The sequence below is a fragment of the Xenopus tropicalis genome, chromosome 7, assembly GCF_000004195.4.
Source record: "Xenopus tropicalis strain Nigerian chromosome 7, UCB_Xtro_10.0, whole genome shotgun sequence".
In the NCBI taxonomy this organism is placed as follows: Eukaryota; Metazoa; Chordata; class Amphibia; order Anura; family Pipidae; genus Xenopus; species Xenopus tropicalis.
Window position 1 is genome coordinate 98160381 of NC_030683.2, and position 27939 is coordinate 98188319.

The window sequence follows — 27939 nt, forward strand, 5'->3', positions numbered from 1 at the left end:
CCTGCACTAAACCTATGAGGGATAGTGTTTCAGCTGTAACCTGAGTATAGAGGGCTCTGCCCTATAACAGTACAGATATCAGAAAGTAGGGATATGAAGCCATAGGGCACTTAACCCTATGGGTCCTTACATATATAAAAGGTATGCAAGAGTTAACATCCACGGTCACATGCTCTAGCTTGCATATCATTTAGAGCTGTTGCAGGAGTACACCATACTTGTTACCTGTCAGCAACCATGGTCAATTTTCTTTGTTTTACACCTCTTATTGCCCATGTATTTGTATTTGGGACAAGAGTAAATAAGCCCTAACGCCTGTTAAATGTGTCTCTGGGGATTATCATAAATTAGGTACTGTATATTCATTTTTGCTTTGGGTGCACAATGGTCTGGGATTATTTACTATCTATTATATCTCTCACACAGTATATCATCGCTTGAAAGGGCTCTATGTTGCTGCAGTTCTCTTTCAGATTCTCTGGGCTTTCTTTTCAGATCTTTGCAGCCCCTGTGGGATGTGCAAAATATAATAACCAGAGATTCAAGGACATTAGCAGGATCAAGTGGCACAGGAAGAGTCACTAAGGGAATATGTGCTGAAGAAAAGCATTTGCCCTCAGAGAGTCCATTGTGGAGCTCTGATTTATGGAACTGGTTAGTCTAAAAGAGAACAAGCAAAAAACAGTTGATCTGAGTCTGAGTTTGAAGTACTTCACATGGAGACTGGTCTGAGGTGTTCAAGTCCTTTGAAATGAAAGACTTTTAGAAGCAGTATGGTTGCCTTTGCATGAATGCTGTAAGTATTGGGTTTGCTAATGCTGATTATAAGCAGGTACCAATGCATACTACATGTATAATCTACCCCCCTCTCCTCCCAGCCTCCTGTATCACAAATATCCATACAAAGCCCACAGTATAAATTACCTCCCAATGGCGACTGCAGATTCTGATTTCAGACAACTGCCCAACATGAGCCTCCTCCTTAATCCATAGGCTTCTATTCTCTCATTCCCCCAGGTCCTGTTATTTATACATTTACTTTATTAAAAGTTCAGATCTGAATAGTTAATGTCTTTACACAATTAGTGGTGTTCATATAAGTATGCAAAACAAAATACATGATTAAAAGGCAGCTTTTTAAAATTCAGCCAGTGTTCTGTTGTTGTGCTGGAAAATTGCACCACTGCCTGCTTATTTTTATCACACAAACACTTTAATGTAAAGAATGATGTTCCTATGCCGGAAAATAGGAAAAGATGAAAAGGGGAGATATGTGAGGCCAGAGTTTTATATGTCTGAAAATGAGCTTGTTCAGCCAAGCAAAGTAAAACTAAACATCACTGTTCAGAGTATTTATAAAATGATGGCAGAGGTTCTGCTTGATCCTTACATTTGCAAGGGATCCTAGAATGCAATTAATACAAAACAATAAATGCAGAGCCTTGCAAAAAAGCCAGACCTTGGCCATTGCTCACATCTTACTGAATAACAAATGCTACACTGAAATGTTCTCTATAATATTAGTATGTAAATGCACTGTAACTCAAATAATCTGACATTGTTTTCTATTACAAATAAAATTAAGGAAAAGCTAAAATATATGACTTTTTAAATTCACCTTATGCACCTATGTACCAGCTCTGCACACCAATAGGGAGAAATAGTGGCCCACTGTTACAGGAATATTTATTTTAGGTGGCTTAGGATAGCTGAGTGGCTATTTTGCACCTTTATTTACCACAGTTTCCAAATTCTGCCACAGCTGTTCATACAAGCCCAGATTTGAAAAGACAGTGGGCCATTTAGATCACTGTTAAACCATCTAGAATTGTTTGCCAAGTCAGGAACCATTTTGTCCAATCCTGCTGTCAGTTCTACTTATGAGCTGTGCATGGTGTCCATGGTGCACTGGCCGATGAGGTGGTGAGGGGTTGTGCTTCCTGCAATTTCCATCATTCAGGCTAACAATCTGAACAAACAGACTACTGCAATAGGAAGGTGGCCATAGATGTCCCCATACCTGGGGACACAAAAACACTTATTTTGTGTTTCTTACATAACATATTTAAGCAATGTGTGAAATGATTCTGGGAGTATTAAAATGATTGTAATAGACTTTTGGCCACTACTACTATTTAACATTGGCAGAACAAGAATATTGAAACGGTTGTCGAATGGATAAAATGCAATGGACTGCTAAAATTGTGTCAGAGATATTTTTTGAATAAGAAAGTAAAACCTGCAACAGACTTTTTTGGGTAGACACAGTATTTTTACCTAAAGGAACCATGGAACATTTTATACCCCTAAGTCAAAAGAAATAATCTCTGCTTCTGAGGCATAGTATTTTATAAACTGTAGCACTACAAATAAAGCAAACCAAAAACTTTACACTGAATTAGATAATAGGACAAAATAAAAAAGACAATTTATGAAGCCATTGTTTAAGTAGTTCTACTGAAGAAGAAATGTACATATACATAGTAAATGCATAAGGAAAGGGGAAATATGTATATATAGCTTCTCTCCATAAGTTTAAACCATAGAATTTACAGCAATAAAGGAAGGCTATCATCTGTGTCCTAACTATCCCAAGACATTGGGAAGTTTAGCAACTAATCCAGGGGCACAAGATGCTGCCACAGGGATTGAAAAAAAGGTCCTTATTTACCTTATGGTTTGACTTTAAAGTACAGGAGCTGGAATACTCTTTGTCACTGTCCTATGTAAAACCAATGGTGCATATTTAATTTGGTTAGCATATTTGCATGAAAGAACATAACATACTAGCAGTCTCCAAAAATGTCAGTGCATGGTGTAGGAAGAAAAAACAATAATGGGGCTACAGTAGATGGAAACAAGCAGCGTAAACATTGCTCTGCACAAGGTGAAAAAAAAAACAAGTTATCTACGAGCAGAAAGGCAGGACACAAAGCATAGGGAGCAACAATGGACTTAGGCTGTAACAATGCGCTGTACCTATCACTAGGGATGTAGCGAACATCGCCAAAAATGACTTTCGGCAAAACTCGCGAAAATTCGCGAACTTTGCGAACCCCATAGACTTCAATGGGAAGGCGAACTTTAAAACCTAGAAAAGCCATTTCTGGCCAGAAAACTGATTTTAAAGTTGTTTAAAGGGTGCCACGACCTGGACAGTGGCATGCAGGAGGGGGATCAAGGGCAAAAATTTCTCTGAAAAATACTTTGTAAAAAAAACGCCAAAAAATAACGCCAAAAAAAAACGCAAGCTATTCCTATGTATACGCAAAGGCGAAAAACCGAAGAGAAAAAACGCGGCGGAAAAAACCGAGGTGGAAAAAACCGAGGCAAAAAAACGCGGCGCAAAAAAAAACGCGGCGAACCCAAAATGGCGAACATCTCCAAAAGTTCGCGAATTTGCGGACTTGCGAACACCCGATGTTCGCGCGAATTAGTTCGCCGGCGAACAGTTCGCTACATCTCTACCTATCACCTTACTGCTAAAGGGCAGGGGGTACCAACAGGGCTGCACTCTGCACTCACACTGCTGCCCTGGATCTGCGTAAATGACTCCCATAACCTCTTTTTTCTTAGCACAAGGCATGTAGTGAGTGCAATCTGGCGAAATTACAATGTGCTTGCTAGAGTGCTTCATAATGCACAAAACTCTTTAACAGATCCATTAATGTCGTTCCTTTACACAGGCAAGAGCTAGATTCCTGGGTTTTGCCCTGGGTACTATCCAAGCATAAGGAGTTAATCCTCTTTTCCCTAACGGCATTAGCATATGTTACATCAGTGCTTGGGGATAAAGAAAGTTTATTTAACTTAATTCAAATTAACAGATTTTACATCAGGGAATATAATATGTGTGTGACAAAACCATATTTTGTACTGAATCTATAAAAGACCTTTGCAACACATGGAGAGTTACACTCAGTTTACAGAGTCAGTTTGGTAAAGATCAAAATTAAGCCAAAAAAACCCCATTGATTTATGTTGTTCTTTAGTTAAGATCACCATGCGCTGATTGAATAGATATTAAAATATATTTTATAGTACATTAAAGGGATTGTAACCTGTAAGTTAACATTTAGTATGTTATAGAATGGCTAATTCTAAGCAACTTTTCAATTGGTGTTCCTTTTTTTTTTATAGTTTTTTTAATAATTTCTCTTCTTCTGACTTTTTCGAGCAATAAAATGAGGGACACTGACCCCAGCAGCCAAAAAATATTTGCTCTGTGAGGCTACAATTTTACTGTTACCGTTACTTTTTATTACTAATATCTATTCAGGCCCTCTCCTATTCATATCCCAGTTACTCACTCAAATCAGTGCCTGGTTGCTAGGGTAATATTAAGCAGACAGCTGCTGAAATTTCAAACTGGAGAGCTGCTACATAAAGATCTAAATTATTCAAAAACCACAAATAATAAAAAATAAATTCTCACACTCTCTACATCACACTTAACGTTAGTTTAAAGGTTAACAACACCAATTAAAGGGACAGTAATAGAATGAAACAAAAACAACCTAAAAGCATTTGTATACAAGGGCCATTTAAGCTTCTATCATACTACCTCTACAAAACTTGCTTCAGTCAAACAAGTCCACACAGTTTAAATTTGAAAATCTAAACCTAGGGGCTGATTTACTAAGACACGATTTCGAATCCGAATTGGAAAAATTCCGATTGGAAACGAACATTTTGCGACTTTTTCGGTAATTTTGCGATTTTTTCGTATTTTTTGCGATTTTTTCGGCGTCCTTACGATTTTTGCGTAAAAACGCAAGTTTTTCGTAGCCATTACGAAATTTGCGCAAAGTCGCGATTTTTTCGTAGCGTTAACACTTGCGCGCAAAGTCGCGCCTTTTTCGTAGCGTTAAAACTTAAAAGGCGCGACGTTTCGCGCAAGTTTTAACGCTACGAAAAAATCGCGACTTTGCGCAACTTTCGTAATGGCGACGAAAAACTCGCGTTTTTACGCAAAAATCGTAAAGACGCCGAAAAAATCGCAAAAAATACGAAAAAATCGCAAAATTACCGATCATTACGAAAAAAACGCAATCGGACACATTCGGCCCGTTCGTGGGTTAGTAAATGTGCCCCCTAGAGTTCTGCCATCTCCTGGGTATCTTGTTGATGTTCTATCACATTTTAAGTTAAGGCACAGGTGGTATTTCTACTTCTCATCCAAGGGCCCAACATGCCACTTCATTTCAGTTTCATCAGCACAATCCGATCTTAGATGTCTATTAAAGTTACCTTTCCTTAAGTCTTTACTTTAATAACTGTTGATAATATTCTGATTCTCTGAAGCTGGTCCAATGAAACCATTTTTGAATGTACTTTTGTGTGTCTTGTTCAGAATATGTTCTCAGTTCTTCGAATCTATGGATTTCCTGGATTTTCTGTAGCCAATCATTAATAGGAAAAGGGTGGTATCTTTAAATTAAATTGATTAAATTAATGCATTTTTTTATATATTAATCTTAAAAGTTGCCATTTTCGGGTAGTTCATAAATACATATTATCTGTGCAGTGACCCACAGGCACCAATCATTTTTCTCTATACTAGATGCAAAACAGTAACCTAAATTACCTTTCAATAACATCCAACTAAAATTGACAGTTAACTATGATAACTGATTTCTATGGGTTTTTGCACAGGAACAAAGATGAACCATGTATGAAAAGAATTCCAACTGTTTAGCTCAGTGATACAGAATCATATTTTGAACACAGACAGGCTAGGAACAAGAGACTATGATTCTAGCATTGTTTCCTATGCAGATTTCACTGCTTTTTTCTTATTTAGTTACATAGAAAGATATTAGATTATCTATTATGCACTATGCTGCTGGATGTTGAAAAGGCTGTCCATATACTGTAGGAAAATTGATGATCCTGATGAGTTAGGGAGCTAGGATGATGATGCCCATAGAGGTGGCTAGATTAATAATACATGGAGGAGCATCCGATATGCAGTATAGTGTTAGATAAAGGTTGAAAGAACAGCACTTAATAGGGAGCTGAAAAATATTCCTTCTGAATACTGCTGCATAGGGAAAGTGGGATCTAATGGCACCAATCAAGTCTGAGAATAGCTCAATAGAGGCCTCAGCTGTAAATGTAAGTTTGCTTTCATGGGTATTAATGCTTGCATGAATTTGTGCAATGCAGATGTATTTATACAACTGTACCAGCATACATTTCACATTATGGAAAGCTGTTTGACAGCAAATATTCAATTCTTCTTCTTTAACCTTTCATGCCTCACCACTTTGCACCCGACCATTGTTCTTATTATCCTCTACTTATATGGCATTACACATTCTGTAGTGCTTTATGGTCAACTTCATCAGGGTCCAGTTAGCCAGCCTAAGGGGCTGATTTACTAAGACACGATATCAAATCCGAATTGGAAAAATTCTGATTGGAAACGAACATTTTGCGACTTTTTTGTATTTTTTGCGATTTTTTCGGCGTCTTTACGATTTTTGCGAAAAAACTCGAGTTTTTCGTAGCCATTATGAAAGTTGCGCAAAGTCGCGATTTTTTCGTAGTGTTAAAACTTGCGCGCAAAGTCGCGCCTTTTTGTAGCATTAAAACTTAAAAGGCGCGACTTTTCGCGCAAGTTTTAACGCTACTAAAAAATCGTGACTTTGCGCAACTTTCGGAATGGATACGAAAAACTCGCGTTTTTTCGCAAAAATCGTAAAGACGCCGAAAAAAATCGCAAAAAATACGAAAAAAACGCAAAATACCGATCATTACGAAAAAAACGCAATCGGACGCATTCGGCCCGTTCGTGGGTTAGTAAATGTGCCCCTAAGTGTAGAAGGAAACTGGACTACCCATAAAAAACCCACACAATATAGGGAGAACATATGTGACCATGTTTACATAGTGAGCTGATGTACTGTACCTTTCCATTGTAAGGAATGGCATTCCTCCGAAACACCACACTGTACTGGGATATATGTTACATTTAAAGCCTGCTTTATCTGTATATGTACTGCAATTTTTATTTTTTTTATACAAAATTCCGATATGGTGAGTTAAACTGAAGCATCCAGCCCACACTGTTGCACAACTTCTTTGTACTATTTTGTAGACCATGTTTTCCAATAGGAAAAAACACACACAAACATGCATTTTGGTAAGTACAAGATTTTACTAAAAATATCTATTGTGCAAAATACAGAGAAGCTGTTATTACATCTTAGCCAATACATAAGCTCAGACAATTTGTGCTTTTTTCCCAGAAACTCTAAGCTTAGGTTATTCGGCTAGACAATACAAAACTATCATTGACTGTGTCTAAAGAATTTAAATTAATTAAAAAATGTAAAAGTCAAGATTAATAGAAAGTAGAAATGCCATGAGACTGTCAGGAATAAGGTTAGTAGAAGTCATTTTCAAAGAGCATGTAAAACTGCTGCCATGAAGTATGAATGTAATGCTTGTTTAAATCTGCCAAACTGTTTTATTAAAGGGGTTGTTCATTTTTAATGTGCAAATACTATAAAACCACTAACAATGCTGTGTGTTAGAAAACCTGTTTTTCTTTTTAAAAAAAAGCAAAAGGTGCATTGTAAAAGCTAATTTCTATACCTTATAAGTCAGTCCTTTAACTGTCTCTCTGATCAGGTTTCTGAAGGGTTGGGTGTGGCCTGACCTGACCCACTGAGAATTTCCTATATACTTATATCTCCCAGGCTTTGCCCTTATTGTTTCCTATTGGACATTGATACTTTCCTACCCTGGTAATTCATTGGGTGCTTGTGCACTTTAACTAGCTGCATAAGTTCAGTGGTCATTGCTTGATTTCTACTTTTCTTTGGCTGCTGTCTTGTGGGCATTACTGTTTAACACATACTGTAGGTACATAGATTCAGAATGTCACAAATCGAATGTCTTTCTACTTTGAATCACTGCCTCCTCCCCTCTCTGTGTCAGACCTCCTTCAAGCAGACACAAGCCCTTCAACCCACACCCTCCCCTTCCCCATGTGAAAATGACAGGCTGCTCTCTCCTCACATGTCCCCCCCACATACACAGCAACACACACACAAAAAAAGTCATAAATTTGTAGGGACCCATAGGGTTAAGCTCCCTATGGTGTTATCCCTTATCTTTATCTTATCTGTGTTGTTATAGGGCAGAGCCCTCTACACTCAGATTACAGTTATTAGGCTACCCCCTATAGGTTTAGCCAGGTTGACCACTCCCCTTGGCAGACTATATAGTGTCTGGCACAAGGAAGTGTCTTCCTCTTTGGCTGCTGTTGTCCTAAGGCTTCACGTCACTGAGCCTGAGGCAATTAGGCCCCAGTAAGGAGAACCTGCCAAATTGTAAGTCGGGGACAGGGCCCCGTGAATGAGATAAAGCCAGCACAGTCATTTCATGTAATAGCACCCTCTAGGAGTGGTGAGCTCAGATAGCTTATTTAGTAAGGGCAGCACTAGCCCCATCAAAGGAGACTGTAAGGGTTTAGTATAACCCAGGCTTTGTATGCCTTGCTGTAGGGACCACAGTTAAGACGTAGGTTTCAGGCAGTTCCTCACCCTGGACCATAGTTGGCTGTAAAGGGCATCCATCCTGGGCTCACAGCTAATACTCTGCATATCCTTCAAGTGGGCTATACTGTTTCCTTAAGTGTCACATCTGCTGTATCCATTGTGACCAAGTTCTATACTGCTGTGACTGTGAGTATATACCCTGCTGCACTATTCCATATGTGCCTTTGTCCAATAAAGTATTATCCAGTTAACTGCAAGAGCTCCTGGCGTCCTATCACTTATTATATTGCACAACACCAGTGTGGGTTGTAGTTCAGCAACACCATATAGCCCCTGACATAGCTCCCATATAGCGGAGGCCCATCCTGGGAAAGGGGGTTGCTGTAACACGTGCTCTAATGTCCAACTAGCCTGGTATAATACCCCTATTAAGCCAAACAAGTGTTACAAACTCTTTCTTCCAACTCCATCAAGTCACATAGATGATAGACTTCTATTGTAAAGCATGCTGGCACGCGCAGTGCAGCAAAGCCAAAAATAAAGGCACAAAATGACCAGTAATAAACAAAACACTCATCGAGTAGAAGTGGTGGTCCAGGCGCACCCGCCCCAGACCCTCAGCATAGGGTGCATAAAGCAAAAAACAACAACCGCCATGGGCATATAGGCACTCAGGAAACTCCACAGGGGTCACAAATTTTTAAAATTAAAAAAGACTTTATTCAAAGTTACGTTAAAACATTTCCAAAGGCCCAACCACACCCAGCGCCGCCTTAGGGGTCCTGGCCTAGCCCCTAGTAACTTACCAGATGCTGCTGCCTGAGAAAAGTTTCTCAATTTGCCTCATGGCAGCACTGCCCCTGGCCACACCAGGTCCTGAAAAGCGACAGATCTTTCTCTCCTCACATGCTGGCCCACATGCCCCTTCTGAAAGCTGTGTGTATGCACAGAGGCAGATTGGCAGGTGCAGCCAATCAGAGAAAAGCTAAGGAAATTACTGCATTATGTATATCATACATGGAAGTATAGTGGTGACTGTAGTGTACAACCAAAATTTTAAAGAGTTAGAACCTTAAGCTGGCCATACACGCACCGATAATACTGTACGAAACCTTGTTTCGTACGATATTCGGTGCGTGTATGGCAAGTCGGCGAGTCGACCGATATCACAGGAGGCTGCCGATCGGCCAGGTTAAAAGATTTTGATCGGGCGCCATAGAAGGCGTCTGAGCAAAATCTGCCATCAGGGCTGAATCGGCAGAAGGAGGTAGAAATCCTATTGTTTCTACCTCCTTATCTGCTGTTTCAGCCCTGAAGGTTAGTGGCGGATTTAACAATCGGTCGTACGAAAGATCACAAATCGCCACGTGTGTGGCCACCTTTAATCTATGTTTGTTTTTTTAGCTTTGCAGAGTGTACATATTTAAATGTTACACAAACAAACTTCAGTTAATATGAACAAACCCCTGATTAGCCTATATCTATCAGTCAAAGCCATTTAAAAAAAAAAAATATTATTAACATAAGTCAAAATGAAGTAGCAAAAATGGTTAAAAACACACCATAACCCATAAAAATATCAGCAGCAGCATTGGAGGGGCCCCTCACTCTGAATTTTCATTATCATGTATATAGTTTGACGGACTCCTATATAGCAATTTCTTAACTGAAATCCAGTATATATGTATTCCAAATGCGTAGTTTACTCCATATAGATATAGTAAAATGACATCCAACACAACTTAGTGTGTCTAATCCACAAAGTTGATGTTATATAATTGTGTACACCTTATTCATCAGATGTTGTAGCAGTTGTACTGATCCTGATGCTAAGTGCAGTGTATGGAAAATTAGCAGAATTTGGGTGCAGCGTATATTGAAATTGAAAGGTTTTTTGGGGGTTGGATACCCCCCTTACCCCAGCAGAGGGTCCATGATGAAGGGAAGGTTCAGCAAAGGGATCCATTCTGAGGTGAGTACCTCATAAACTACACATATTCTGTTAACCATTTATATGGCAAAGATTTTTTTCATGTGACTTGTTACATTTCTGAATGTTTTACAAAGGTGAACACTTTAAATAACGCATTCAAAATTGTTAGGAGAAGTGAAAACTTTTGCTGAACGCTAAACAGATAAATCTTTGGCTGGAAAGGAGGAGTGCGAAAAATCAAATATAATTAAACACTACAAGTTCTTGCAGATAGAGAAAGAAATAATGGACCTTGCATGACTGAAAGATACTTCAGTGCAAAGGAAAACAGTTCAAAACAGTTCAACTTCATTTATTATTTTTGTATCTTATCTACAACATAAAAAAGATACGAAAAGCCAACAAGCTTTATAAGACAAAGAATAAAGTGCCTGATGTGGTTAAACACTTGCAGAATCAGTATAAACATCATCTGCCAGATATATACAGCAAGGCCACATTCTATAGCCAAAAATGTACTAAGGGGAAGTATTCCCGATAGTGAATCTATCTATTTCAAGGTTGATCATTCTAATTTATTTAGAAATCATGGCTACTTTTCATCTTCCATGTTCATTTTTTGGTCGTAGATAGTGACAGCTAGGGATACATGCTCTGCATGCATATTTCACCTCTCAGTTATGTGTTTTTTTATGGAGTTTATTACCTTTTTCTTACCAACAATAAATAAAAGACCACTACACACTTTGGGTTTGCCTAATGGAACTATTAAAGGGAACCACTGCTATCACACCAATTTCACAAAACTAAGGATGCATGATATTATATTTCAAAAACATTTTGCTATTTTTTGCTAATAAGTTATGAGTGTGCTTCCACAATCTAACACTTTACCCCTACTGTATACAATGCAACAATGATTTTATTATATAAAGTAGAACTGCTAAACATTATAGGATACTTCCTGCCCTCAGCATCTAACCTTTGCAAATGCAAAAAGACTTGTGTTATAGCCTTTGTCCCAAATCTTTGGAAAAAAGGAAGAACATAAAGCTAAAGGTGTTGGGCATATTAGCCTATACAGAAAAATGGCATGCAGTGAATGTATGTAAAATACTGCATACCTGAAGGCTGAATTATATTAAATTGATGTCATACAGAGGGTTACATTAAAATGATGATGACATACAGAGAAATCCTTGGAGCTCTTTAATTACTGAGGTGGATTAAACAACCCTTGGGTTGCCATTTCTGGGAATAAGCCAGGCAATAGGCCACACTCTTTTAAATACTGATCCTCTTCTCTAATCCTACCCAGTTATCTTTTCTCTGACCACTTCATTCTCATCAAAGTTCATCATTCTCTCTTTATCATTTCTTCATGAATTACATATTTACATACTGTCTTTTTATTTCAATTATTTATCAGTTTCCCAGATCTTACTCAAATTCAATTCCCATTTTTTACTCAACACTCTACTTACTTGCAGCTTCTATCCATCCATCATTTTTTTCTCTGATTTCTGTGCCTTCCATTTTTCCAATCTTCCACAGCTTATATTTAACAACCTTTGCCATATAAATGGTTAACAGAAAATGTGCAGTGTATGAGATACTCATGGACCCTCTGCTGGGGGGGGGGTAGCTATCGCCCAAAACCCCCCAAAAAACCTTCTGAGTGACTTTCAATTTCAATATACGCTGCACCAAAATTCTGCTATTTTTTCATGACTGGTTATGCACTGCACTTACTCCTTTTTCTTTTCATATTTATTTTCCACTACTCCTTACCTTAGCTATTCTCTCTATATGCATAGTATGAGTGTGACTTGCAGAATTGGGAATAGGTATTCATATTAATAACTTAATGAACTGTTAGGCACCAGTCCAAACATAATAATTACACTCAAATGCCACTGATTTATTAGACAACAAGGAAAGTTGATCCAAAGGCTGTTGAATAAATAGACCGCCTGGAGGACAATTTATTGTATTTATTTATTATATCACTTGTCTTCCCTGTGTGTAATTTTGTATTCATTGAGATTGTACAGCGCTGAGTACCCTTGTGGCGCTTTATAAATAAAGTTATACATACATACATACAACAAGTTACAAAAAATAAGTCCAGTGGAAAATGTACGGATGATGAAAATGTATGTAAATGAACAGATAACATGTTTTTATACCAATTTTACCACCCCTAAAAATCTTCATTAGCTCTATTTAGATGTAAATTTCAGTGGCTACACAACTGAGCTACCCATTACCCAGAAGGTGTAAATAAAACAGCCTCCTACCTTTGCTCATAACCTGCACAGAGACATTCCATCAAGCTGTATATGGCATATACATACCCTAAACTCAGCACAATCACAAGAATATCTAGAAAATTGTAAGTCTCATAAAATCATTTGGTAGACCTTATGGTTCACCAGACATTTGCAGATAAATATATAAGATACCATGCTCATTAAGAAAAAAACATCAATAAGGTATTAAATGCATCTCTGCAAAGTCATCGCAGTATTTGTTTGCTATTTATTTTTGTGTTGTTGTGCTATTTTTTGTTATTGTAAAGTTGTGTAACTGCTGCAGAATATTTCTTCTATTATACACTGCACATTTTGTTCTATTTCTCTTCTCTACATTACAAGATGATAAAGAAATGGCAAAGTAAACATATGGCTCAGCATTTTTTTTTAAATAACCTTATTAAAAAGATCAAAAGAATTGTTCCTCGCAATACCCGCTATAATTACACAGAAGGAGGACAGATCATTAATCTTCCATTTAAAAAAAAAAACTTCTACTGATTGACCAGATGTGTAACCGAAAGTTACTGCATCCCACAAACCCTTATATGTAGTCTCACAAAGCCCCCTGACCAACCAGCAGGTGTTGAGTATGCCAGTTCCATATTTCTGACCTTGAATGCCCATTAATGCATCATAATTGTTTATTCTATATTAACTTCAATGTATGTACTTTTGGATAATATATGAAATATCTAAATTTTATAATACTTTGCTGTGGATTTCATTGGGGATAGAAAAATCCATGCAAAAGCCACAATGATTAACCACGTGCAAAGCCATGGTAATTAACCATTTCAGGCAGGCGTATACGACTCCTCAGGACTAGTGCTTGCACTGTGGAGCTGTTGGAAAGAATATACTATGATACCCTATAAAAATTCTTCTTTCTACATGTACAATTATATAGAACAATAAAATGTGTGGTATTTATAGAATTTTAGAAAAGATTTTACTGCACTAATGCACAACCCGAAAACCAACACAGCATTTAAATATAATAAATGGAAGCTGAAAAAAGCTGATACTGTATGTGTACATGTGAACCGATAAGACTAACTTTCCAGCCTTTGTTGGCATAATATCCTCTTTTACCGAAGCTCCACACACCGAAAAGGGCAGTCCCTATGAAAGCAATTAGCTTATAATACATAATTATTAGTTTTAATCAATCACTACAGGATAAAAACTTGAACGAGAGGAAAGTAGCCATATGGCTTATGCTTAAAATAGCTATTGTAACATTTCTGTAGAATAAAATTTGCAAAGCTTGTGGCTTTGCTGTGTTCACAAGTGCAACTATTTTGGCAAAGCATTATCCCAACTTTTAGTACTTTAAAAACTAAAAAGGCAAATTGTCCCCAAGTCCATCCCTGTTATTCAAATCATGAATCATAAACACACACAGTTACTTTGCTCTCATGCAATAATGTTTTTTTTATATATTGTAATAATTATGTATCTAAAGAATGACTCTGCATGCATTTAGGTAGTGGCATCATATGTGCTGCGTATTCTTTGTAATTATTTCACAGGCTGTTGAAAAGTCACTCGGAAAACTGTGACACTAGAAGCAGTGAAAAAGGTTAGTCTGGAAGGAAATCTTTAGTGTACCCCCCCTCCTCCCCAAAAAAACACAGTTGAATTATCCCCTGCAGCTGTGCAGATTACTGCCATGTGTATAAGATACTGTACATTAGCCAACAAGCAGCTGTTACATATTGCCCAGCTAAGCTCTGTCCACTTACTCCCTAAATGTACCAAGGTTGTGTACCACTCGTATTCACTCAATCACTTGAGGAAGGACAGAAAGAATAATGGTTGCTCTTTGTGGATGGTTAAGTAAAATAAACACAAGCCTTTCCCTTGCAGTGTTCCTATTAGGACATCCTAATTATTTTGCCTGCATGATTTACCATGTCAGTTTCAGTTTTTTGCTCAGAACATTATGCTTTCTGCTGCATTCCTACCTTTGTGGTTAGTAGTGATGAGCTAATCTGTCCTGATTTCCTTCCACAAAAAATGTATGAAATGGCAAAAAATCACAAAACGGAGCGAATGGACATTTTTGGATTTAATTTTTTTTACTGTGCAACTTTTTTTTTTTTGCTGCCATTGGAGTCTATGGGCATCACTAGTAGTTAGCCCTATTCCATCTCCTCCATCGCCTGTCATACCTCCTCTGTGCATTTACAGAAACACAAACTCAAATTGTGATTGGGCCCTTATGGTGGACTACAGTGGCTTGCAAAAGTATTCGGCCCCCTTGAACTTTTCCGCATTTTGTCACATTACAGCCACAAACATGAATCAATTTTATTGGAATTCCACGTGAAAGACCAATACAAAGTGGTGTACACGTGAGAAGTGGAACGAAAATCATACATGATACATAAAGAATACTGATATACGATTCTGACAGTAGAGGAGTGATGTGCGTTCTTAAAATATACTGAAATAAAAGAGACCAAATGCGCATGTTCTAAACCGTGAAAGTCTAAAAGCTTTGCAATTTTGTATGTGCACTGGCATCATCTAACACCAGCTGTGCTATAATATGGCAAGTTATAAGTTATCCTGCATGCTTAATCCCTTAAACATGTTTTATTCAGTTAATAGCGATCACTGAAACAATTTAGAGATTATAACTCTAATTGGGTAATGAGGTAGTAAAAATAATAAGGGAAATACTTTATGTATATTTATAGTTTCATTCTGCTTGTTTGGCTCTTGCAAATGAAAATTACATTGATGCGCTGCAGCTGTGGGTGTTGGATTCGGTTTATGAATAGTCAGTGAATTTCAGTCCGTAGGATTTTACCTTAGGTAGCCAGTCACTGTTAACTAGCACTGTCAGCTCCTCCTCAAACTTCTCCAGTGAAGGATAGAGAAACAAACAGATTTGATCTAAGTAACAAACAACAGTCTTCTGCACATGAGGTTTTCTTAAAGCATCACCTGAAAATCACATTAACATAAAGGAGAAAAATAAGATGTTGATATCAGCTTTAACATCTTTAACACTTTGTATGCTACAGAAAAAGTGAATAATGTACCTGCTGTTACAAAGGAGTTCCATGAGCATATAATGGTACGAGGCTGAAGGCTGAGTGCTTTTATACAGCTCATGGAACTCTCAGATGACTTCTAATATTCTGATATTTTTCAACTCAAGGTGTATTATTTATTAATTTCTGCAAGTTTCAGTGAGTCATGTGACAAAAAAATTACATCATAAGCACCGATTAAAACTGATGACATCACCAAGCACTGTTTATAAGAATATAATCTTATTCATGACATTCATGGCCATACATGGGATGATAAGATACCAGTTCAGTCTGGAGGGGTCATAGTCACCGCTTATATCAGCTCATGTATGGCTAACTTTAGATTGGGCATTTCTAGATTCACAATGAATTGCCTATAAATGTCTGGTGTCACCTGTGCCCAGCACAAAAGGGTTACAGAGCTACTGTATTAGGTTAGTTGCCCACTGGGAGATTAGTGCCCGTACTGTCAGTGCAGACATATGGGGTTAAACCTGGACACCTCTAGAGGTAGGACAAACAATAAAACTCTGTAGCTCCTCCTTTCCAGTGTATTCACAGGGCTCCTCCTCTGATAAGTAGTAGCAAAGTCACAGGATAGGAGGAAAAAGAAAAGCACAGAACAAAAAACTATTAAAGGATAACTAGATGGAAAAGGAAGAACAAAACGAAACTTTTAAGCAACAGTAAAACCCTGGCAGCATAGCCAGGTGCCCAATAGGCCAATTACTCAAAAGAAAATATAGGGAAGAAAATGTGCTGTAGAAGTGACAGGGGAGCCAACTCTCCATGAGGTGTATGGCTGAACTTCCTGACAAGGGAATATCCCCATGCCTCTCTTGGGTCTCGCATGAACTTGCACAAGGCAGTGTTTTCTATATTATTTAACTCAAGAAGCTGACTCTAAACAGCAGAAAAAATCAAGTAGTGCCCAGGATTAGTGATGAGCGAATCTGTCCCGTTTTGCTTCGCCAAAAAATTTGTGAAACAGCAAAAATGTCACCTGTGAAAAAAAATTGTCGCCCGCAGCTATTCTTTTGTCACGCGGCTATTCTTTTGTCGCCCACGCCTATTCTTTCATCTCGCAGCTATTCTTTTGTCATCCACGACTATTCTTTTGTCGCCCGTGGCTATTCTTTTGTCGCACAGCTATTCTTTCGTCATGTGGCTATTCTTTTGACAATTTTTGGATGCGCGGCAAATTTTTTCATCTGTTTCACGAAACAATCCGCCAATGGCGAAACACTGAAATTTGAGGAGCTACAGAGTTTTATTGTTTAGCAAGGAGGTGTGGCTTCTTCTTTGGCTGTCTTCTGAATCTCAAGGAACAGCTCCATTGAGCCTGGGAACAGAATAGGCCCCAGTAAAGCCATTTCTCCTAGAGTAAGAAAAGTCGGGGACAGGGACCCCGTGAATGAGGACCAGTTAGATAGTTACACTTGTAAAAGCACTCTCTAGGTGAGTGAGATAGAGAGGGTAGGAAGCAAGAGCTGCTCGGCTCCAACGAGGAAAGTAGCTGGAAGTACCCTTCCATACAGGCAATGTTGCCTCAGCATAGGGCCACGGTTTAAGACACAGGAGACAGGCAGTATCTCAACCCTGTTCCACAGTCGGCTGTAGGACTCTCAAGCTAGGGGTTATCAACCTGAGGACTGAGGTATCTATCCTAACTGCTTCCAAAGGGGTGCCAAGCTGAGCAGGTGCATTTACCCTGCCCAGACTCCTAACAGAGGTAGGATAAACCGGTGTGCATCCTCTCTTGTTGTCCTCAGAGTTTAGATTTAACATTTACCATTTTGAGTATAAACCTGCTTATTCAATTGTCTTTGGCAATAAACTGCTATAGTTCAACTGCAAGAACCTTCTTACGTCCATCTTTGCTAATCTGCACTGCACACAGATACAGTGAGTTGTAGTTCCACTACACCATTGCTCCGCATGGTCTCTTCCATATAGCAAAGGCCCATCCTGTCTAAGAGAGTCGCATGTACCCCATGCTCTAAACTACACTAGCCTGGGTTTTAACTATTTTATAGCCAAATAGGGGTTACAACTGTTTCCTGGTGTACACATGATCTTAGGCTAATGCCAGATGTGGCGTAGGGCTGATATTTTCGGCAAGCAGAAAAACGCTTGGCGAAAATACAGCCCTACGCCTGCTACTTGTGCCTGCACCCGAATGAATGGAATACGCTCGGGTGCAGGCACATGTAGCCAATATATGCATGAAAACGCAATAGAATGCAAAGTCTCACGTTTTCATGCGTATATCAGCTACATGTGCACAAGTAGCAGGCGTAGGGCTGTATTTTCGCCAAGCATTTTTCCATCCATTTTCAATTGGAGTCAAGTCAGACGATTGACTGGGCCATTCTAGCAGCTTTATTTTCTTTCTCTGAAACCAACTGAGAGTTTCCTTGGCAGTGTGTTTGAATTAATGTCTTGCTGAAATGTCCACCCTTGTCTCATCTTCAGCATCCTGGCAGTAGATTCTTATCAAGAATGACCCAGTACATTTCTCCATTTATCCTTCCTTTAATTGTATAAAGTCTGCCAGTACCATATGCTAAAAAACAGCCCCACACCATGATGTTTCCATGATGAAGGTGTTTTTGTGGTGAAGTGCAGTGCCATTTCTCCTCCAAACATGGTGTGTGCAATGACATCCTAAGAGTTAAATTTTGGTCTCATTTGACCAGACCTCTCAGAAAATTTAATTGGCTTGTCCAAATGTTGTGCAGCAAACAAGCTTCAACATGCTTTTTCTTCAGCAGTGGAGTCTTGCGCGGTGAGCTTACATAGAGGCCATAGGGTTGATTCACTAAAGGTTGATAAGTTTTATCGCACTTTTTTTGTGTTAAAATTGACGCAAAAAAAACGCGTGATTCGCTAAAGTATTAACACATGCGTTAAGTTGGATTTCGCGTGCGTTAAATTTCGCGCTACTGCATGAGTTAATTTTAAAACATGCATTAATTTGCGCACCGAAATAATACTAACGCATGATTCACAAACACTTAGACGCGCTAAATATCGCATTTGTCTGTACGAAAATTAACACCTACTTGACGCAGGCGGTAATTATAGAAAAGTACAGTTAATGAGCTTTTGGCAACACAATATGGACTTTCCAGTGGGATTTATTCAAGTCTGTGTTGGCCCTAGAGTGATGTAGCCTCCAGTTTGCAAGGAAATGGGCATTTTAATAAAAGTAATTTTACGAAAGTAATGGTGTGTATGGCTAATATGGCGTGCGTTTTTTCGCACACGGTGACTATTTGTGCGCGATGCGTTGATTACCGCACGAAAATAGTCTTCGCGACTTAAATAACGCAAGCAGCATCGCATCAAAATTAACGTAAGTATGCTTTTAGTGAATCATGCGTTAAAACGCGAAAAAAATAGACGCAATAAAATGTTTACCGCATGCTATAAATAGCGCACGTTTTAATGCACTTTAGTGAATCAACCCTCATGTCGGTTGAGTGCATCACATCAATGCTAGTGATCCTTGGCTCTTGGACAACCCTTCTGATTATTCTTTTGACTCCTCTGTCAGAAATCTTGTGAGGAGCACTTGGTCTTGGTGGTTAAGGGTTAAAATGATGCTCTTTCCACTTCCAGATATCACTGTAACATTCAAAAGCTTAGAAATACATCTGTAACCAATGCCATCAGTTTGTTTTGTAACAATAAGGTTGAGAAGGTCTTGAGAGAGCTCAATGAGATGCTTCTTGTGTGATACCTTGGTAATGAGAAACCTTTTTATAGGCCATCAATTAGGACTAAACCAGCTGATATTAATTTACACTGATAGGGGGCTGAGTTGCTTTCTAAATACTGACAGATTTCAGCAGGTTTCTTGGCTTTCCATGCCTTTTTGCACCACCTTCATGTGTTCAACACTTAATCCCTGTGTCATTCCACTTTATTACACAAGACTTAATTTAAAGACTTATTTGTTTTGATTTCTTTGTAAGTGTGGATTACTTGGGTACTTACCCAAAAAGAAGTTCTGTGCTTGATGGAGGTCAACAGCACTGGGCGGCTTTTTTAGTGCCATCAGTATCACAGGGCTGTACGTCTTGGAGGGCAATGCACCCCCTAGGCAAAAGCAAATCCAAATCCTCTTCTGGCCTTCTGGCCTAGCTACCTGGGTAATCAAAGAGCGTTATCACCAGCCAGGAACTCCCCACTTTGCAACTGTGTTGGTAAGGACGGGGGAGTCCTACCCAGGTCCCTTGGAAGAACTAAAAAACCTAGCTACACTTTACTTAAAACTGCTAGGGAATCCTAAGAGCCCTACCTCCTGTGGCAGGACAAAATAAACTGTCTTATCAGAGGAGACCAGTGGATACGCTGGGAAGGAGGAGCCTCCAAAGATGTCCCCATACATCTGCACTGACAGGAACTGCTGCCTAGAGAAATAGACAATACTGCACTACTACTAATCTAATCTGGGCTGGTTCTTTGAGCTTAAGGGCTCTGGCACACGGGGAGATTAGTCGCCCGTGGCAAAACTCCCTGTTCGCGGGCGACTAATCTCCCCGAGTTGCCTTCCCCCTGCCATCCCACCGGCGAACATGTAAGTCAGCGGCGGGATGGCACACGCGGCGGCGCGATTTCGCGCAAATCGCCGCGTCTGCCATCCCGTCGGCGACTTACATGTTCGCCGGTGGGATGGCAGGGGGAAGGCAACTCGGGGAGATTAGTCGCCCGCGAACAGGGAGTTTTGCCGCGGGAGACTAATCTCCCCGTGTGCCAGAGCCTTAAAACCCTACAGAGTTTTATACTGGTTTTGGTATCTAATCTAGTTTAAATATTCGGTAGCAATTAATCATAGGCAAGATGATTTGGTAGGACAAATCTAAAAGGTGCTGTTAGATTATGCACTAAGGCACAAGGAAAACTGAGAAATTGATATGTAAATAAAACTATCCAACAAAAATATTAATGAAAAGAAACATGCTTACAAAATCAGTTAATTATGAATGCAATTCATATTGGGTTTTTTCACTACTACAAAAATAATAATGTTAACATATCTCACTGGTAAAAGAAATGATTTTGTATGGTACGCAGCCTTTGGAGGTTTATAAGTGAAAATATGCTGTTCTTATTGCATCTCAAAGGGGATGAAATTGTAGCTCCATTTTCAGATGAGGACTGTTCAACAGCTGCGTTCGTGTTTTGCCTTCAGAATAACAGTCCCTTATCGTTGGTTTCAACAATACAAACAGCTCAAATTGTTCATTTTTAGAAAAGAAACAAAAACACATTTACATGTATTAATTCTTATTGAAAGGCCTGTGTGTGCTTGCTTATGGAATGGCAAAAAAAGCAGATGGCACACAGAGCTGTAAACTAGGGAAAAACCCTTTCAAAGTTTTATTGCGGAGGTGCAACGTTTCGGGGCAGAATAACCCCTTTATCAAGCATGCTTTTGGAGAGCCAGGGTGTGCGGAAAAGGTCTCTGTTGTGCTTGCTTATGGAATGGACATATGGAAGCAAAGAATGCAATCTAATTTCATATACAATGACAACCTATGAGCAATATTCCTACATTGCCTCATGCATGAAACATATGTTTGTTAATGGAATATGTCCAGCTGCAAACTGCCTGCTCAATATGGTTTTTACTTCTAAATAAGAATCTAAGCAGCTGTGCCAGCCACTAAACCAATCAGCATAGTATAGAAGAAGAGCACCACACAGGTGGTCAGGTAGCAATTGCAAACTAGTCAAGGAGGCACAAAAAGTTTCAAAATATTTGCTGCATTTACAAAATAAAAGTCAACCAAACATTTCAAGTGCAAAATTATAATAAAAAATGTTATATATAAACTTCTCAGTTGGCTTCCATTCTGCTTGAAGTATGCAAGTTTCATGAGTAATCTATAAAATATAGCATTATGAATAATGAATAGTGATGTCATTGGTTATTAGTGATTAGTTATAGTCAGGTACATCACACGACAAGCTGCAACTTAATAATAATAATACACTACTTTAAACTGAGAGGCTGTTAGATATGTATAACAGCAGACTTACACACTTCCGTGGTTATGAATTTCTGATGTTTTCACATTTTATAACATTTGGCAAATTATTCCCCAAACAGCACATTGTCATATAGCATCTGCACAGACACCAACCTGCAGCATCGTCAAGGACCATAAGGTGACTTATAATATCCTTATATTTTACAATAGGAGGTACATAATGCATTATATATTTAATTATTGCTTGCTCCCTAAGAATACAGACATATGCTCAAGCAAACAAATCAGTTTCCTCTGCTTTGAAATCAAAACTGTTCAACAGTAAAGCAAATAGTTACCAACAGCTGAACATTACTTGGCAATATTCACTTTCTACTGTTATAAGCACTGGCAAGGTTCATATCCGGTGATACAAAGAATGGAGTATATGAGAGGGGAGGCACAGGCAGAGGAAGCTGCTAGATGTGCTGACTTTACTTTAGTACATAATACGTCTTGAGCCTCGTTGCTCTCTGTCAGGTTCAGTTGATAAACTGCTCAACAGCTGTATCTGTGTTCTCACATCATACAGTTCCTTTGCGCTGGTTTTTACAAAATAAACTTGTCGTTTTTAGAAATTTAAACACAACCTGAAGGGCCAATTCAGTTCATTGCTCATTAAATTCTTCATGGAATAAAAGAAAGCAGTCTGATTTGCTGGACATTACCATCCTACGAGCAACTCTGCTACAATAAAATATAGCCTTGTACATGAACCATACATGGAAATACCCTAAGCAGGTGCAATGGCTTCTAAATCATTTCACAGCTGATTTTTACAGTATTCCAAGCAGCTAAATGGTCATGGCAAAAACATCAACGTTCCCATTTATATAAAGACTTTAATATAGCAGCCCCTGAGGTACCTGGACATGCTGCCCATCTCATTCTCCTCTCAACATGCTAACATTACCTAGAGAGATTAAAAAAGCAGCTAATTCTTCTATAAGATTGACCATATTATTTAAAAAAAATATAGATTTAGGTGGATGGCAGTTGGGTGGATATCATACAGATTTATAATTAAAAGACAGACTGTAATTAGTGCAGCCCTCACAACCAGTCCCTGACTGTTCCAATTATTTGGTACCACTATACAAACAAACACAGACGGTGCAACAGAAGGTACAATCACAATAAGTTGTCTTCATTATCCAATTTAATGTCTTAGGGCTCTGGCACATGGGAAGATTAGTCGCCCGCGACAAATCTCCCTTGTCACGGGCGACTAATCTCCCTGAACTACCATCCCACTGGCAAAAATGTAAGTCGCCGGTGGGATGGCACACGCGAGGCATTTTCGGCGATTTGCCAAAATCGCCCGCGCAGCGTGTGCCATCCCACCGGCGACTTACATTTTCGCCAGTGGGATGGCAATCCGGGGAGGTTAGTCGCCCGCGAACAGGGAGATTTGTCGCGGGCGACTAATCTCCCTGTGTGCCAGAGCCGTTACCTGATTCATCAGATGATGGTATAATCCCAGGGATTGTCTCAGAGCCAGAAACAAGCACATTTTCTGGGAGCAAGTGGGCAACTGTCTGTAAAACTTTGTGTGGTCGCACTGAGTACTGAATGGAGGTATTTTCAAATAATGTAATTTGTTGATTTACTAGGCACAGAAAAAGGCTGTATGTTAGGTCAGTATATAATGTTTAAAGGAGGCATATTGTGTAAAAAGCAAGAATTTGCCAGTGCATTATACTCATATATATATAGAAGGATTGTGTTTAAAAAAAGTTGTGTTTCGGGTTGATTTATTTAAATTTTCCCCAAAACCCTACTGGCCCCTCCCACTTCCTGCTGGCTTAATTCTTCGCATGTGCAGGGAAACCAACAGCACTCAGCAGGCTGCACTATGGGATATAAACCAATCAGCAGCTAGGCATACTTCATAGGGAACTAAAGCCTGTCTTTGCTTGTGTGACTGCAGGGCTGTGCTTCTGGCAGGGACCATTAGAACAGGCCTACCCTTCATTTGAAACACAGGGACCAGAGATGATCTAAAGGGAGCTTCAATAAAGGGGCCATTTTTAAAGGTTTTGATCACTTTTAGCCCAGTGTTAAGACAGCACCACGTTATTCATGTTCACTTATGCTATATGTCTCCTGGAAATAGTGAAAGTAACATTAAATCAGTCAACTCAAAAGCAGGGAATAAGTTACCCATCCCGGCTACTTCTGTTTGCAGTGCCAGCATTCAATCAGATTTTCTTTTAAACTGATTTTATACCTGTGCTCACTACTTGCCATAGCAATGTACAACGTGGCAAAATCCAAAGTTTTTCAGAAGACATACATCAAAATATTCACAAGGGGTGCACTCTGATCAGTCCTTTCATATATGGTAGATTTAATTTTTCGCAACTAAAAAAAACACACATAAGGTGTGCCTAATGGGAATGAGCCATATGACCAGCATTAACGCATACCAAGTGCCGCTCTAGCTGTATCACATTACTCTGACGATGGGTAAATGTTGTTTTGCTCAAGAAGCCATTATTGGTTAAAACTCTGAAAAATACTGTTTGGATGAAAAAGACAAAGATTCCATTACACTGTTGCCTGCTACTTATCCCCTGCTCTCCTTACTACTTCAGTTCCTATTCCCTAAACTAACCAACCTTGGCCTCTTCCTCTGCTTTGCGACACCCCACAGTGTCCATTGATATGGAGACATACGGTGCCAAAAAGTATCAGCTGGCGGTGATCACAAACTGAAACTGCTGCTTTCTCTTATCTTATAGGAATCAATGGCTCACAGCGTGATGGGGACATTACAGGCTACAAATAACTTCAGAGGCACCCTGGTAGTTTAATGTATGCGCTTTACTCTCATGTTTGCTTTGCAAGTAACATAAATACTGACTTGACGCAGAACATAATACTTTTATACCCATTCTTTGGCACTATCCTTCTCAAATGGTAAAACAATAAAATAACAAGCATGAAAGAGTTCATGTGACAAGCAAACAATAGATTGTTTGTGATTCCACAAGGAAATGATGGATTTTAGTGCAAGTGATAAGGCACGTCATAAAGCAAACTTGCAATTACTTTTTATCAGCGGATATATAAAAGAAAATTAAGAACATTTATCTTTGATATGTTTTCTGACTTTCTTGCCAGTTTTCCTTCAGGCTGATTTACAAACTTTCCAAGACTTCATTTTATGCTAGATTATCAAGGAGTAAAAGATAAATTGAAGTGTTCTTTCTTGCATAGAAGGGTTATTTAATGCTTGCTGTGCAGTAGCAGTGCCATTATTGTATTATTCTGCAATTACCCAACAGTATAAAACAAAACAAGGGCTAAGTTCAATATCGGATTTCTGGGAGTCTATTATCTTCCCTGACGATACGTTATGTGTTAAAATCCAGACAAGAATACAATGTGACTGGGGTCATGCTATCACGTGAGGCACTGTTATAAACAGAAGAGCATGACTACATGACTAATGGTGGCCATACACTATAAGATCTGCTTGTTTGGCATGCGGATCACCAAACAAGCAGATCTTTCCACCGATATGCCCACCTAATGTGAGTGATACTGTAGTAAACTGATCGTTTGGAGCGAGGACTGCATCAATGATCTGACAGAAAACTCAAATCTGCCCAATTGATATCTGGTCAATTTTACGCCAGATATCGGCCAGTTAAGGTGGCCATACACGAGCAGATCCGCTCGCTTGGCGATGTCGCCAAGCGAGCGGATCTTCCCCCGATATCCCCACCTACGGGTGGGCGATATCGGGGAGCATTTAGTTAAAAAAAAAAATAATCCGATCGTTTGGCCCTGGGGCCAAACGATCGGATTATTTGGGCGGCAATGGGGCAGTCAGATCGGGGACCGCATCAACGAGCCGATGCGGTCCCCGATCCGACCGGATTTTCTAACCTGGCTGATCGAGATCTGGCCAATTTCAGGCCAGATATCGGTCGGCCAGGCCGCTCTGCTCTCCCCATACACGGGCCGATTAGCTACCGAATCGGTCCAAGGGACCGATATCGGCAGCTATAGTTGGCCCGTGTATGGGGACCTTTAGGCCTGTTGGGGGTACCCATACAGGGACAGATACACTTTCAAATCATTCCGAAGGACCTGCAGCTTAAATGTGCCCGTGTATGGCCACCTTTACATGTTATCACATATATATTTCATGGTAACTAGTGTCAGTCTTTAAGATGGTAATGGTATTTTATCATTTACAAATCCCCAAAGGAAGCATAGAAGCTGAAAGGGATCAACTGAAATGTCAGGAGTCCCCACCTGTGGTGCTTAGCCTGCTATGTTATGATCTATCTATAAATGCACTTTATTTGTCTGTATTATTTTATGTACACTATTTTTCTGCTGTGTGCACCTGAAAATATTTATACATCATTCATTGTACCTTTTCTTTTTTATTTTGAATACAATTGCTATTTCAGAATGTAGGTTTTTGGTGTGTACGTACTTGATATGGTATACTGCTTGCACCAAAAGGGATTTGTAGATAATTTAATCAATGTAGCTTAATGTAAATGAGGAAGCTAATCTTTGGCCTTTTGCAAATGGTCAAGTGTAACGTAAGATTCTTACCTTATCCTAGGCCAGGGGCCTGTCAGCGCATACAGGGGGTGGATTTCAGAGTGAAAAGGCATTCATATTTCCATGTCAAAGTCCACCTTGGGTAAAAGGATTGTGTTTTTTCAGCTGACATATACATGTATGGAGAAAATAAAGATACTCTGTCTTCTGTGCTGTGTGTGCACTGGCTGACAAGACATTGGACTGTCTGTGTGACAGATATTGGTGAAGAAACATGAACACATGCATTTTTGCACATGGCACATCTGCCATTTTTCAAGCAAGCAGAGAAAACCTAGAATGTGCCATTGGCCTTATGGCTAGCAATGTGTAAAATTAGGGTAATGCCCAGTATTTGTAAGGTGGGTGGGATGAAATAGGAAAACAAACATGTTGGAATTGTCAGAGCACCACAGAAAACAAAACTGTCAACACAATGTTACAATCACTATAGTGTGAGCGGTTTAGAAGGGTAATGATTGAAATAAAATGTGCTTCCATTTCTGGGTTGTATTATCTCTGCCCTCAAAGTGGATACAGCAGATGACAGTTCCACAAAGTCACATTTGTCTGTAGGCAGCCAGCAATGCATTCAGTTCGGAGAAGGCAAGCTTTATCCCACTATAACAAGGAAAGACAGCTTCTTCTTATAGTGCATAGAAGCTTGAAATAACTCACGCTCCATAGGTAACCTTTGTGAAATTCAGCTGCCGTTTCCTTGAAATGCAATGCAATTGTGTTTTTACACTCTGTAGGGCTCATTTACCAACGCATCGCAGCGCTATAATAGTCGCAGAGGCAAAACTTTTGCCCTGCGCATAAGCATATTTAACAGTATAGCGCAAAGTTTCATGCGCTAGTGTTGACGCAAACTGCTGCGCCATACAAACATGCACATATGACGACGCAAAACTTGTCATAAATTGTGTGCATAGATGGCGCAAGCTAATGCTCTAATAAGCCCATACCAACTACATGCTTCCTAACTTAAATGGAAAAAAGATATGAAAGACTCCATTAACAAGGGAAACTGCCTTTATAGATAAGAACAAAGTTAAAAAAAAAAAAAGGGTAAATGTTATTAAAACATTGTAAACAAATTAACAGTTATATTTTTCTAATAATGCTAATCAACATATCATAAATTAACATTAACATGGTTTTATTAATGACATACCTAAATTAGTTTATTGTAGCGCAAATCTGCGAATATACTAGCGCAAATGTTGAAGAACGCGCAGTCAGAAATATGCACAAATGAACAGGCGTAAAGATTTCAATGCAGCCGTGCCTGCGCAAATCTGCCCCTATATATGCGCAAATAGGACATATATAGGCGCAAAGGGCGCACCCTTGCAAAAATTGGGCACTTAAAACACGCCCCTAGCCACACCCCCAAAAAACATGTAGTTGTTTGCGACATTATTGCCCAGTATTTGCGACATGCGCATAAAATGAGCTGGCAGAAAAATAAATGAACCGACGCAATGTAACTCATATGCAATTGCGTGTGCCCACAAA

At 39.2% G+C, this 27939-nt stretch overlaps 1 pseudogene; it reads right to left on the bottom strand.

Annotated features, from left to right (window-relative positions):
- LOC101730628 overlaps positions 1 to 27939 on the bottom strand; it is a 39109-nt pseudogene that overhangs the window by 8262 nt on the left and 2908 nt on the right.